This window comes from Lemur catta, chromosome 12, assembly GCF_020740605.2.
Source record: "Lemur catta isolate mLemCat1 chromosome 12, mLemCat1.pri, whole genome shotgun sequence".
In the NCBI taxonomy this organism is placed as follows: Eukaryota; Metazoa; Chordata; class Mammalia; order Primates; family Lemuridae; genus Lemur; species Lemur catta.
The window spans coordinates 36883939-36897704 of NC_059139.1; the positions used below are offsets into that span (position 1 = coordinate 36883939).

At 32.6% G+C, this 13766-nt stretch overlaps 1 protein-coding gene and 1 long non-coding RNA gene across 9 annotated transcripts in view; one reads left to right on the forward strand and one right to left on the reverse strand.

Annotated features, from left to right (window-relative positions):
* PDE4D (phosphodiesterase 4D) overlaps nt 1-13766 on the reverse strand; it is a 1287470-nt gene that overhangs the window by 432457 nt on the left and 841247 nt on the right. The gene's annotated exons all lie outside the window — the stretch shown is intronic.
* Nucleotides 1-13766, forward strand: part of LOC123648283 — a 34215-nt gene that overhangs the window by 13375 nt on the left and 7074 nt on the right. The window contains exon 2 of the long non-coding RNA XR_006738550.1: nt 3989-4037. This is a non-coding gene — a long non-coding RNA (uncharacterized LOC123648283). The remainder of the gene's footprint in view (nt 1-3988; nt 4038-13766) is intronic.

The window sequence follows — 13766 nt, forward strand, 5'->3', positions numbered from 1 at the left end:
AGAGTTTTTTCAACATTTTCTTCTAGAATTCTTATAGTTTCATGCCTTAGGTTTTTCTTTCCAATAAAAACAATTCAGTAGCATATCCTTTATTTGTGCTGGGATATGAAGATTATATAAATGAATTTGGAGTTCAAATTTGTTTACTTCAACAAACGTCTATTAAGGATAGCTACCCTAGGTAGAGTAGATATGTTAAAGAATAGCCTCTGGCCTTAATGAGCTTGCAATTTTTGGAGAAAAATAAACACATACATAAATTATTTCAATATTACTTAGCAAGTACAATGAGAGATGGATATCAGCATATGAAAGCACAAGGGAAGGTATTACATGTGTCTTAGAAGGCAGAAAAGTAAGGTAATGTATCCAAGGCAGATGGTATGTGAGTTGAATCTCAAAAGGCCAGAAACTGGCAGCTGGGAAGGAAAGAGGAAAATAGATTTTCTGGACAGAAGAAAAGAGCAGATTTGTACAAGAAAATGATGAAGACCTAAATTATTGCAGTCATAATACAATTGATAAGAAGGGAAGGAGGCCGGGCGCGGTGGCTCACGCCTGTAATCCTAGCACTCTGGGAGGCCGAAGCGGGTGGATTGTTTGAGCTCAGGAGTTCGAGACCAGCCTGAGCAAGAGCGAGACCCCGTCTCTACTAAAAACAGAAAGAAATGATCTGGACAGCTAAAAATACATATAGAAAAAATTAGCCAGGCATGGTGGTGCATGCCTGTAGTCCCGGCTACTCCGGAGGCTGAGGCAGAAGGAATGCTTGAGCCTGGGAATTTGAGGTTGCTGTGAGCTAGGCCACGGCACTCTAGCCCAGGCAACAGAGCAAGATTCTGTCTCAAAAAAAAAAAAAAAAAAAAAAAAAAGGAAAAGAAGAAGAGAAGGCCTTAAATATTCAGAATATAAAATCATCATATTGTGTCGACTGATTGGATGTACCACCTAACTATACTGGCCAAATACAGGTGCAGCAAGAGATCAGGGAAGTGATGTGAATTCAGGTTCTGATAGGTTGAGGCTGAGCTGCTAATTGGAATGTCAAGTGGAAATAGACAGTAGAAAGTCTAAATTTTAAGGCAGAATTTAGGGATATGGAGAAAACCTGAAGATGCATGAGAATCTTTGTGATAGCTAACATTCAAGGTAAATTCTAAACTTACCTAAGTTTCCCCAGGAAATTTAAAAGTGCCTTTGAAGACCCATAGAAGCTGTCTTCTTCAATTAATTCTTTTGTCACCCTGCATTGGTGTTCCCCTCTAAATTATAATCTCCCTGTAGATTCAGGCTGTGGTTTCTTCATCTTTATATGCCTTACATCTCCTAGCATAATGCATTACTATCAGAAGAGAGCAATCACTTAATAAATGTTTATTATTAAAAGGTTCTTAATAGCATAGACATATAAATAATGGGTAGATTAAACTTATGGGGAATACCAGGGGACAACAGAATACCTATATGCAAAATGTTCTATTCATAGATAAGTCTGTCTGAGACTATAACCCAAAGCAAAGAGAAAGAGGTCAGATATTTATGATATGACTTTCAGATGTAAAGAACCCAAATAGTTGCCTAAAAGAACAGATCTCTGTTTAGTTACCTTCAACCTGTGGAGGTGTCAGATCAGAAATAGAAAGCTATAAACATGGCATCTGAGCAATAGAAGTTTCTTCCATAGACTTCCCTCCAATTAAAACTTGAAGTGAATGTTGAAAATATATAGATATTTTGCTCCCTTTGGGACAAGATGGATAAAACTTGGATAATTATTTCAATTATGAAAATTGAAAGTACCATTATTTTTTACTTAGATAACTTCATTATTCTCAAAGGTATTATGTTTTTCCCTCCTTAGGGAATATTGCAGGCATTGTTTTTCTTTACATTGACATAAGCATGGAGAAATTCCTGTGGAAAGGATGAGCTAACATCTGATTCCACATTATTTGTAACACTTATTCACAATATCTTGATGGGATAAAGGTGTTTTATAGCAAATAAATAATGAGTGGATTAATTTTTTGCTAAGTTTCTTTTATTTGCTTGTTTTTGAGGAGTTGATCTTAATTTTCAAATTGTTATTTAAATTTAATATAAGTTTTATATTAAGCAAAAGAGTCTAGAAGGATCTGAAGACAAGTGTATAGCTTCATTTAAAGCATCCAGAAGTGTAATTTAAAGAGGGTCTGCTATGAAAGACCCTTCAATTCAGTGTTATTCAGGGTAGGAAAAAGGAGATTAGGCCACAATATTCCTAAATATTTATATCATGCTCAGGAACTCTTAGGTAATTTTACAGAATATGGCAAAGTGATGGAAGCTCAATAGGTCTGTCATCTATGACACCCTCTTGGAGAACACAGGAAAAACTGTAATTAGATCCCCAGAAATTTGTGCTTTCAAGTAAAGGGCAAATAAAAACAGTAATATATTAATAACTCCATGCAACTGCTGGACATGCAGAGGCAGGTTCATTCAATGGAAGTGCTTTCACTATTGGTTCACGGCAATGGTTCCCATGAAAACTAATACTGCACAGTGTAATGGTGGTACTGTCTACCCAGGGATATCCTGCAATTAACATAAGGAGATAAGGACATTTAATCTAAAGTACTTAGGTACCATGATCCATGGCTGTCTATAAATGACAAGAGCAGAGTAGAATGGAATGCATAGAGAAGAGTTTATTCCAAATTCATTTAACTTGAAATTTTGTTTTTTCACTTTCTAAACATTTTAGAGTATATGTTTCTGAACTCTTCCACTATGTCTTGCTGTGATTTTCAAATTTGGTTTCATTCTGGATTATTACGTTTCAGTGAGCTGGAGCAGTAATGAGGCCCCAGGTATACTGGGTAAGGTCACTTGAAACAGAAGGTAGTTTACTCTCTTGGTATGAGCAAATGCTATCTTTGGGTCAGCACTGTCCAGAACAGCATGTGATGGAAGATAAAATGAGAGACAAATACGGAATTAATGACTTTCTTCACCATCACGATGCATCTATTCTGTTAAAATGCATTTATGTGTAAAAGTTCTGGAAATCTAAAGCAACATACCCAGGACTTTAAGCATATGTCTCTACTTGAAATCTTGTAAGATCACATACCTTTTATCATTGTGTATTCCCATTTTTCACAAAATACTATGGACTTCTTAAGGACAAAAAATAACTATAAAAAGTTATTTATTTTTATATATTGGTTCTGGGATGAGTTGGGGGAACAGTGAAATACTTGTTGAATGAACAAAAGAAATAAATAAACAATATCCAATCAATAATCATAATGGCATGTTCTAGATGCAATGTTTGCCAGATCTGACAACAGGTCATAAGAAAGCGATAGAGAGTAATATAATGTAAGGCCCCTTTGAATCCTAACAATGGTTTGTCATCCTGTTTAAGAAGGTTACATACTATGTTATTCCAAAATATAATTGGTCTAAGTATCTGTTGTATACATATGCACATTTAACCACAATCCATTTTGTATTTGTTAGTAATAAATAGTATATTATTTTGCATAATTTAAAGCAAACATAATTTTTCCTACTTGTATAACTGAGTTCCAAAGAGAAAATCCAATATCCCCACCCAGTTAAATCTGGCTAAATAGCGTGTGTCAATCAATACAAACACATGCTTATAAAAAGCTGCTCTAGTTTTCATTTCTCAGAAACACTGGTTGTGTAGCAATAGGGGACATTTCTCTGTTCTCATACATTTTGGTCTCTGTAATAAGGAGTCTGACTCCATTTTCTAATGTTTGACTGCTGATACCTATTAAGGCTTACCCCTCCCTCTTCCCCTTTGCCCCACATCTGGGAAAGCTGATTGGAAAGCCCAGGTGTTCTCTCCTTTGGTGCTGGTGAGAGATTCAAACCAGATAAGCCTCTGCTATGGCAGAACTCTCAGCCTTGCTCCACCCTCTAAAGCCCATAAAATCCCACAGCCAGTCATTTTTCAATGCTGTCATTTCAGACCTTCTTGGGAGGCCTGCCCTGCTCTGTCCAGAAAAAGCCTCAATTTTGTAAGTAATAAATGTTTTTATACCCTCTCGGTGTGTGTGGGCTGGGTCACTCATTAGTCACACATTTGAACCAAATTTGGGTGGAGTTTCATCTGAAACTACACAATGGTTACAACAGTCTAATGTTCTAGATCTTGGTTATTTAGTTGTCCTCCTCTGCTCTTCTCCTTAGAAGGGACGTATAAGGTAAAATACATGTTCCTGGATCACATACAGAAGCTAGCCTAAGGGAACTGCAGCTTTAATACAGCAAAAAGAACTTAGAGGAGAGTGCAGAAGTGATATTGTTATTAGTAGAAGTTGAAAACATCCACCTGCCTAATTCTGAATTGGCTTTGGCATCAACAGTCTTTCTAGACTATTTTCAAGCAGCATTATTAGCAAAGGGTGCTGTGAAGAGCAGGAAATTATTCTTTTATGCCTACATTTGATTGGCCTCTTATAGTGTGTCAATATAAGGGTACGTGGCACCATTTTCAAAGCTAATGTTAAGGAAATTAACATGGACAGGGGAAAAGCAGATTTTCTACATTTAAATAGCACATTCTCAAGAGGAAAAATGCCAATCGATGGCTTATTCATAACACAATAGCTGTTTAAAATACAGCTTAGAATTTACCATGTGCCAAGCACTGTGCTAAGCATGTTGCACACATTACTGCATCTATCATTATAAAAACCTTATGGGTTAGATGTTATTATTGACATTTTACTGATGGAAACCAAAAATAGATTGTACAGCTAGCCCTTGTCGGAGATAGAATTTTAACTCAGACTTCCCATATCCAAAGTCTGTATTCTGACTCATGCTACAGCTTCAAATCCACATTGTCAAGGCTGTGAATCTTCTTGCTTCCTGATAATTTTTGAGAGTGCAATAGGCCTTTATGAAGCTAATTAGCTGGCAAGCTTGAGAAAGGAGCACCTTTTTTTCTATGGGATGTAGGGAGACACTATCTGTCACAGCTGATCGATGAAATATACAAAAATACTGCATGGTATGCTTTATTCATTTCAGCTACATTACCCTAAATAAATGTACACCATTAATTGAGATTCAGAAAGAAAATGGAATAAATGCTTTTAAAATTTTTCAGTAGTTAATTACTGGATTATGTCAAAGTAAATATTCTGGGATCTGTGAGGAAGTAGAGAAAGGTAGAAGTCATGTTGCTGAACACCATGTTCACAGTACACTTGAGAAGACAACATGTGACTCAGTAGTTTGTCTAGTTTTTAAGAATTTTAAAGTATTGATTCACCACATTAATATAAATGATTTTATGAGTAAGATAAATACTTTAAAGTACTAGTTTTTTTTTAAGATTTGATTTTTTTAGAGCAGTTCACAGAGAAATTGAGAGAGTACCTGGATTTCCCATATATAACATTCCAGGTTTTAAGTATTAATTTTAATATTTATGTCCTGAGTTAGTATCTAAACTGATTTGCTACCCTAAGTCTTTGGGACAACAAAGTGCTTCTGTTTAAAATAGCTTATGGCTAAGAATCCATCATTTTAAAGCTAATTATGTATAATCAAGAGGTATATAATTTAAATGGAAAACAGCAGGGGGAGCTCAAAGACAGGTTGAACAAATTAAAGGTTGCCTTCAAGAGTACTGAAATATTATTTTAATGCAGTTTTGAAGCGAGGAAGAAAGTTAACAATAGAGATACACAGTGAAATTATTAGATGATATTTTCTACAATAACTCCCAGCAAAACAGCTACAGAGGAATATTTTACTGCACAGAGCATTTCAAAAGACCAGATACATTTTTTTTTAATGCACAGAATCACTAGACATCAGGAAAATGAAAATTAAAGCTACAACAATATACCACTAGAATGGTTAAAATGAAAAAGATAGATAATACCAAGTGTTGGCAAGTATGTGGAGCAACCAGAAAACTGAGACAGTATTGGTGGGAATCTAAATTGAAAAAAATACTTGGAAAAATGAGCAGTGCTAAAAAAAAAATGCATGCCTCATGATAAAGCAATTTTACTTCTGGTTATATGCCCAGCAGAAAAGTATACTTATGTATACAAAAAGATATGTACAATAATGTTCATAGCAGCATGATTTGTAATAGCTTCAAATAAAACCAAAACAAATGTTTACCAACAATAAAATGAAGAAATAATTTATGGTATATTCATATGAGGATGCAAATGAACCACAACTACATATATAAGAACATATAAGATGAATTTTCCAAATATAATGTTGAGAAAAAGAAGCCATGCATTAAAGAATACATTCTCTTTAGTGAGTAGTATGAATATGATGTTAGAAATCAAGATAGCAGTTATCCCTGGGAGGCCACGTCTATTATAGAAGGGGACCACAAAAAAGGCTTCCACAATTTGGTAATTCTCTGCTTCTTGATATAGTTGCTGGTTACACGGGAATGTTGTCATTATGAGAATTCACCATGCTGTACACTTAGGTTTGTGTGCTTTTTTCTATCATGATATAATTCAACAAAATTTTCTCTAAAAATTATACTGGCTGATTGTTTTAAATTAAGAGTTTTTGTGGCTTGAAATTAAGAAAGCAGTTCCACAGGGATAAGTATTAATACTAGAGCTGGTGTTTTCCCTGAAGGTGTCTGCCAATCTTTTGTGTGCTATGGAAAGAATTGAAGCAAGGAGCCTAAATGGAGAAGGAAATTCTATTCAGACTCTACAGGAAGTCTTACAGCTGAAAGTCAACACCCATACTGGGTGTACTAGATACCAACCTTTCATGCAGAAAAAGATATGCTTTGGTTTTAGGATGACTTATTTAAAAAAAAAACAAACAAACATGTTTCCTTCAGAAATTTCTGATCACAGGTATGTACTCACATGGACTTGAGTACTTGTGTGGCCCAAAAGTTGAACATTTAGTTTAAAGCAAATCCATGGTTGTCATGGTTGTTAGATAATGCACTTACTTAAATTATAAGCAAATTTCCTCTAGAAAAATACACTTTAAACACAAATAATCTCCACTGATAAAATACTAAGAAGCATGAGCTCGCGTACATCAAAAAATCATGGAACACATAAAGAAGTAAACTTCCATTAGATACGATCAGCAGAAATAAACAGTAGAAGTAGACCTAAGAGATTAGAGATTGGAATTACCAAATTACTAAAATAATATATTTAATCTATTGAAAGAAATGATAGCAAATTTAGCAGATGAGTAAGAAGCCATTAAAAAAATCAACAGGTATATTTAACATAAAAACAAATAGAACCTCAAATAGAACCTTTAAAATTGAACATCTAATAATTGAAATTAGAAACTCAATAAACAGGTTAAACAACAGATTAGACTCAGATGAAGGTTGAATTAGTGAGCCAGAAGGCATGTATAAAGGAAATATGCAAAATGCAGTAGAAAAGAGATAGAAAATATGAAAGGGGGGTTTAGAATAGTGAATGACAGAGTGAGGTCAACATAAGCCTTATGAGAGCTTTATAGGGAGAGAGTAAAGGAATGGTAGTGAGGCAGTATTTGAAATGATAATAGTGAAGAATATTCCAAAATTAATAAAGGACATCAATATTTCATATTTAGGAAGGCCAATAAATTTTAAATAGAGTGGTTTTTTTTTTTTAAATCAACCTCTGGACTCATTAGAGTGAAATTGTACAACAACAACATAAAAGAATTTAAAAGCACCCAGAAAGAGGAGTCAGAACAAAACACTTGCCAGACTAAAAAGTGATTTCTCAAAAGGCAATTTAATATTATCTTTAAAGGGCTGAGAGAAGTAGTTGTCAACTTAGTGAAGCATATACAGCAAAACTATCTTACAAGTGCAAAATAAAGATTTTAAGAAAAACAAACTTGAGAATTTTCACCTATTGTACACTCATTAGGGGAACTTCTAAAATATATTTGCAAAACCAAGAATGTCTCAGATGCAAAAAAACAATATTGAGCAAAGAAAATGAAAAATATGCTAATAGTTACACAAATTGGTTTAATAATATCTAATATGTGAGGTAAATATAAAGAAAATGAAAAACCATTCTTTTGTACTTGGTCAGGAGAAGGGTAAAGGTATTATTTAACCCAAGCATTTATTAAGTCAAATACTCAGGGAAATCTTTTGGGGGTTAGTACTAAAATAATAGAGTTAGAGTTGAAAACTTACAAACCAGAGGAAAAATACAATGAGAAAAGAGAGGCAGTCACTTTGATCAAAAATAATACAGGAAAAGAAGAGAAAAGGAAACAAACAAGAAAGCAGGAAAAATAGGAAGCCTATAATAATATTTTTAATATTATAATTATAATTAATCCAGTGTTCATGAATTAACTGATATTTCATGAAATAAGCTAGTTTCAACAAATGTTGGAGAATGGGTATTATATAGATACCTTTTCTGATAACAATAGAACAAAGTTAGATATTAATAATAATAGAAATATAAAAATCCCCATTTATTTGGAAAATTTTTAAAAAACACTTCTAAACATTTGAGTCAGAGAAAAAATTATAAAAGAATTTATAAAATACTTAAAGCTGGAAAATAAATATATTACATATCAAATATATGGGATTTGCAGCTAACTCAGTAGAATTAAATCATTATATTACAAATAAAGGCTAAAACACACAAAGCAACTTACTTAAGAACTTAGAAAAAATAGCAAAATAGACCCAAAGAGTGTAAAGAAAGTAAATAATTATGAGAACAGATACTAATAGCATAGAAAAGAGAATACAATAATAGAAATTTATTAACCAAAAATTAAATAGACTAACAAAGTAGTCTGGCAAATTGACAAAAAAAAAAGATATAGAAATAGAGGAAGAAAGAAGATGGTAATAATTTTAAAAAAGGAAGAAAACAGAAAATGAAGGGGCAAAATATGAGACAGAAATAGATAAACAAAAAAGATTACCCACTTAGAGGAAGCATGAGGCATGATTTACCTGGAAAAATAGAGAAACAGAAAATTTAAATAAAATAATTTTCCACATATATGGAAAATGCAGGAAAATGTGATGCCTCTTAGAGAAATCACAAAGCTCTCAGTGAAAACTGTTACGTCAAGTAAAGCAAAAGGAGTGCCCATGAGAAGTGGCAGCACCACCAATTCCAACAGACATGGCAGAGAAGTCTGAAAATATAACTCTAATTTCTGTGACGTAAATCCTTCTTCTAAATTCTTTTTTTTATTATAAAACCTAAATCTAAGTAATTACCAGTACTAATAAGATCTAATTAGACAAAGATAGGTGGGGCTCATTTATGATAGAAGACAAAATAAGATTAAAAATAATTTATCAAGCAGGGAGACATAAATATGAGAGTAGAATTTGATCTAGTAATTCCACCACTGAGAACTTATCTTGATAAAATGTGTAATTTAAAAGATGAAGAAAACCTCTATAGATGTTTCCTAGAACCATGATATCTTTTTTTTTAAATGTGCCATGACTAAGTTTGTTTTGTATAATGAAGTAATTCACCAAGTGCAGTATGAGGGTTTGTAGCTGCAAAGGGTACTCACAAATCCCCAAGCTAGAGGAATTACGATTTGGGGGTAAGCTATTTCAAATAGTAGCAAATGAGAAAGAAAGCTTGAACATCAAAAATACAGAAATTTTCAATCAAGTCAGAATATTGTGTAGCAATCAAAACGATATGTGTGAAAATTATGTCAGATGACAGAAAAGTATTTAAAGAGTAATATGAAGTTTTAAAAGTAGAATAAACTCATATATGATTAATATTATAGCTACAGAAACAGTACCAACAGTAAACATTGTAAGGAAAAGAAAAAATGAAAACTGTTGTATCCTGGTGGCAGAATTATTGCTAAGTAATTTTAAAAATGTATTTTGTATATATATTTGAGAATAAAAAAATTTTTTTTTAAATTTTACTTGTATCTGTTGACTAACATGCACAATGGTAGTAGGGACAGATCATTAATTATTATTTTTGTGAATTCACAATACAAAATTCACAAAACAAATATAAAATTCTTTAAAATGAGATCTGAAAGTACAATAATTATCTTGCCTTTCAGTTTCACTTAGATAAATATGAAAATGAATACTAATTTTCAAAATATGTCGAAGAGCACAGGTTACAAGGAAGTACCTGATACAGCTTTATAATGAACAGATAGTGTTTAATCAGTTCAATTCCTTAGATGATAGAATAATAGGCCAAATTAGAGCCAGTTGGAAAACATGGCTTCTGAAACTTTCCCACGTGGTATTCTCATTAGCAATAAAAAACACTGAATATCTGTTCCATAGACTTAGTACCTCATGACACATTGCTAATAAAGCTTTTGAAAATTGTGGTAGTTTAAGGCCTGAACTAAGTTCAGATATGCAAGAAAGTTTGGTGCTCCAGAATATAAAGAACACATAACATGGGTGTAGGTGTCTAAACTTATGACTATATCCAATCTGGTTTGTATGCTCAACTGTTTAGAGTCCTGTAAAATGTCTAAAATGTTAATGACTCAGTGTTAAGTGAGATAAAAAAAAAGTAAGCTCTTTTTATTACCAGATTATACAATCTTCATATTTTAGAGATTCTAAAAATATCTATAGAAAACCCCCTTTTGAATGATGTGGCAACTTTTCTCCTAGAAGAAGCAGGCTAAGCCAAAAGACCTGAACATATTTTCTCTGCTTCTGTTTCCATTAAGGTTATATTCCTCTCTGGGGCAGGGATATCAAACTCCCAATGTGTATGCCTAAGGCAAAAATCACTTATCTATCAACATACTCTTCTCTGCCAAGTCTTGGAGCCATATATGTCTTATAATCTTTATAAAGATATATTTTGGAAGATTACTACCAATCAATGAAAGCTATTGTTCAACTAGACCTAATTAAAGAGAAGATGAATATATGAATGAACATGAGGTAAAAGTTTTGAAATGTCTCTTCAATTTCACTTCAAGAATGTTCAGCCCCATTGAACTGGTTTAACCAAAACTCTAGACGTACAGGTAGGTGTAGGCTTCATCTTTATTGAAGGGTTTAACATTGGATTTCCCATTTCAAATGAATGGAAGCCGAAAACGTAATATTCATTCAGAAATCAGTTGATGTAAGTGCAATCAAGGGACATTTGTAAAAAAGAAATTAGGTTAATGTTCAAGCAAAGATAGAGACATTTTCTCTCATAAAACCTATTATCACAGAATAGCAACACCACTAACAAACAAATATGAAGCAGTACCATGGACAAAGAGAAAAAGTTATTTCCATTTTTGAAAAGAGGTGAGGTCTAGTTTAGAAAGAAAAACATGTCAAAGTATAAAATTCAGACATTTTACTTGACTGTACAGTTTAGGTTATTTTTCTCATTAATGTACAAGCACCTACATGTAGTTTCCAAAGTCTAAATGTGTTATTTTAAAAACCAGTGATGAATATGAAAAACAAAATATTCATCTTAAACAATGAGATAAAAATATAGAGGTTTCTCATGCCCGTGTCTTTTTAATAATCAATGATTAAATTGTGAGCATTGATTTATTGTATGGCTATTTAGTTGCATTTGATTTTTCTTAGAAGAATTTAATGTTTACTTTTGTACTTCACTAAATTTATCATTTCAAAATTGTCAACAGAAAAAAATTGTCAACAGCAATATGCCCAAAAGAATTATGAAAACTTGGAAATATTTTGTAATTCTTTACCATATTAAAATGAGATATAAAAATGGAGTCAAGAATGATATTGACAAAAAAATTAGGCTAGCATATTGTCTAGATAATGGGTTTTCAATCTCCTAGGAAAAAAATACATTACATTAATTATGCATATTTATGCTTTAATGAGAAAACATCGTGTAAGGATGAACAAAATCCTTTAACATATAGCTCGTAGGGAGGTAAGAGACTACCTAGTTCAGCCTCTTTGCACAAATGAGGAAATTGAATCTTTAAAAGATTAAATGATTTGTACAGTTCATACACTTCATGAGCAGGACAATGTCTCCTGTATTTTTCTCTGTACCAAGATATCTATATAACAAAGGAAAAATGTTCTTGAGTTGTTAAAAGTAAAATGTCTTATACTGAAAGGTATTGCTCCCACATGCCAACAAATAAGAATTTAAGGAAAAACATGTGGTAAGGAAATGACCTAAAAGGAATCAAACATTGAGTGGTAGCAAAATAAACATGTTTCACTGTGTACCACAGATTTCATGAAAGATAATGACAGTCTCTTCCTTGTTTCTGAAGCTATGAAGAGACAGGTTTAAGTCTCAGTAGGAGAGATTGAGATTCAGTTATAGAGGAAAACTCCTTAAAGAGAAAGTACACTAGGGCTAAATGATTTCCTGAAAGGTTATAAAAAAGGATAGGCATCCATCTGTTATTTAATTATGCTAAATCACTGCTGAATTCAGTGAAAGGTCTGTAAGTTAAATGAAATCATTAGGTAAATCAAGCTTTTAACGTAGGCCATTAAGCTACAAAAGCAAGGAAAGTGTTTGTATTCTTCAATTCAGAATCCAGAATCCCTAGGGCATCCTCTGGATGGGGTGGGAAGCTGCTGTTACAAATCACCAAGGGCCAGGATTTTGCTGGTGGCATAAAAAAGTTTTTTTTTTTTTTACCCCACCAGGGTCTAAATCTGTTTTTAGTGGCCTTGAAAACTCTAAGACTGAATTGCTGAATTCAATTCAAGACTGAATTAGTGAATCAGTGATTAAACAAAAAAACTTAAAAAAATATCATTCTTTTCATGTTTTTGTAGACACAAGCAACAACCTTTTATTTTATCACTTACTAGCTGTGTGAGTTTGGGCAAGTTTTGGAAACTTTACCTCAGCTTCTTCATTAGCAAAATGCTGATAATAATAGAATATATCTCAAAACTTATCATAAGAGATGAGTTAAATGTAAAGAGCTTAGAATAAGAGGGTTTATATCTAACTCATTTTATGATACTTAAAAAATTAAAAATTTTCAAGGATTATATGAAGCTGATCTGAATCATAAAGACAAGAACTCTAAACCAAATGTTAGTGAATAAAGCAGTAATAAATTAGTATTTATGCACATAAATATATGTATATTTATGTGTGTACAATATGAAAGGCTATAAACATTAGAAGTTCTAATAATTTATGACATTAATAAAGGAGAAAAACCACATACATATCTCAACAAATGCAGAAAAATCCTTTAATTCAACAACCATTCATGATAAAAATTTACGGCAAGTTTGGATCACAGGGAACTTACTAAACTTACTAAAACTGTTAAAAGATATCTAGTCAAATATTTATAGCAAATATCACAGTTGATGATGAACTGCTGAAGCAAGCTCCTTAAATTTAGAAACAAGAATGTTTGTTCTCTCCATTTCTATAGTAGACTAACAGTCTACTGAAAGTCTTGCTAATATTTTGGACTAGCATCATCACTACTCCCCAGGAGCTTGTTAGAAATGCAGGCTCTCAGGCCCTGACCTACTACTGAACCAGGATCTTCATTTTAATAAGATTCCTCAGTGATTCATATATATATTTAAAATTTGAGAAGCACTGGCTTAATTAGTATAGCAACACAACAAATATTTTTGTAAAGTGGTATATAAAACGTATACAAATCAGAATGGAAGAAACAATTTTTTTTTCTTATTCAAAGATGCTACAATTGTCTACATAGAATACCTAAAAGAATCAGAAGAAAAATTATTAAAAGTGCAACAAAGTTTGTCAAGTTTT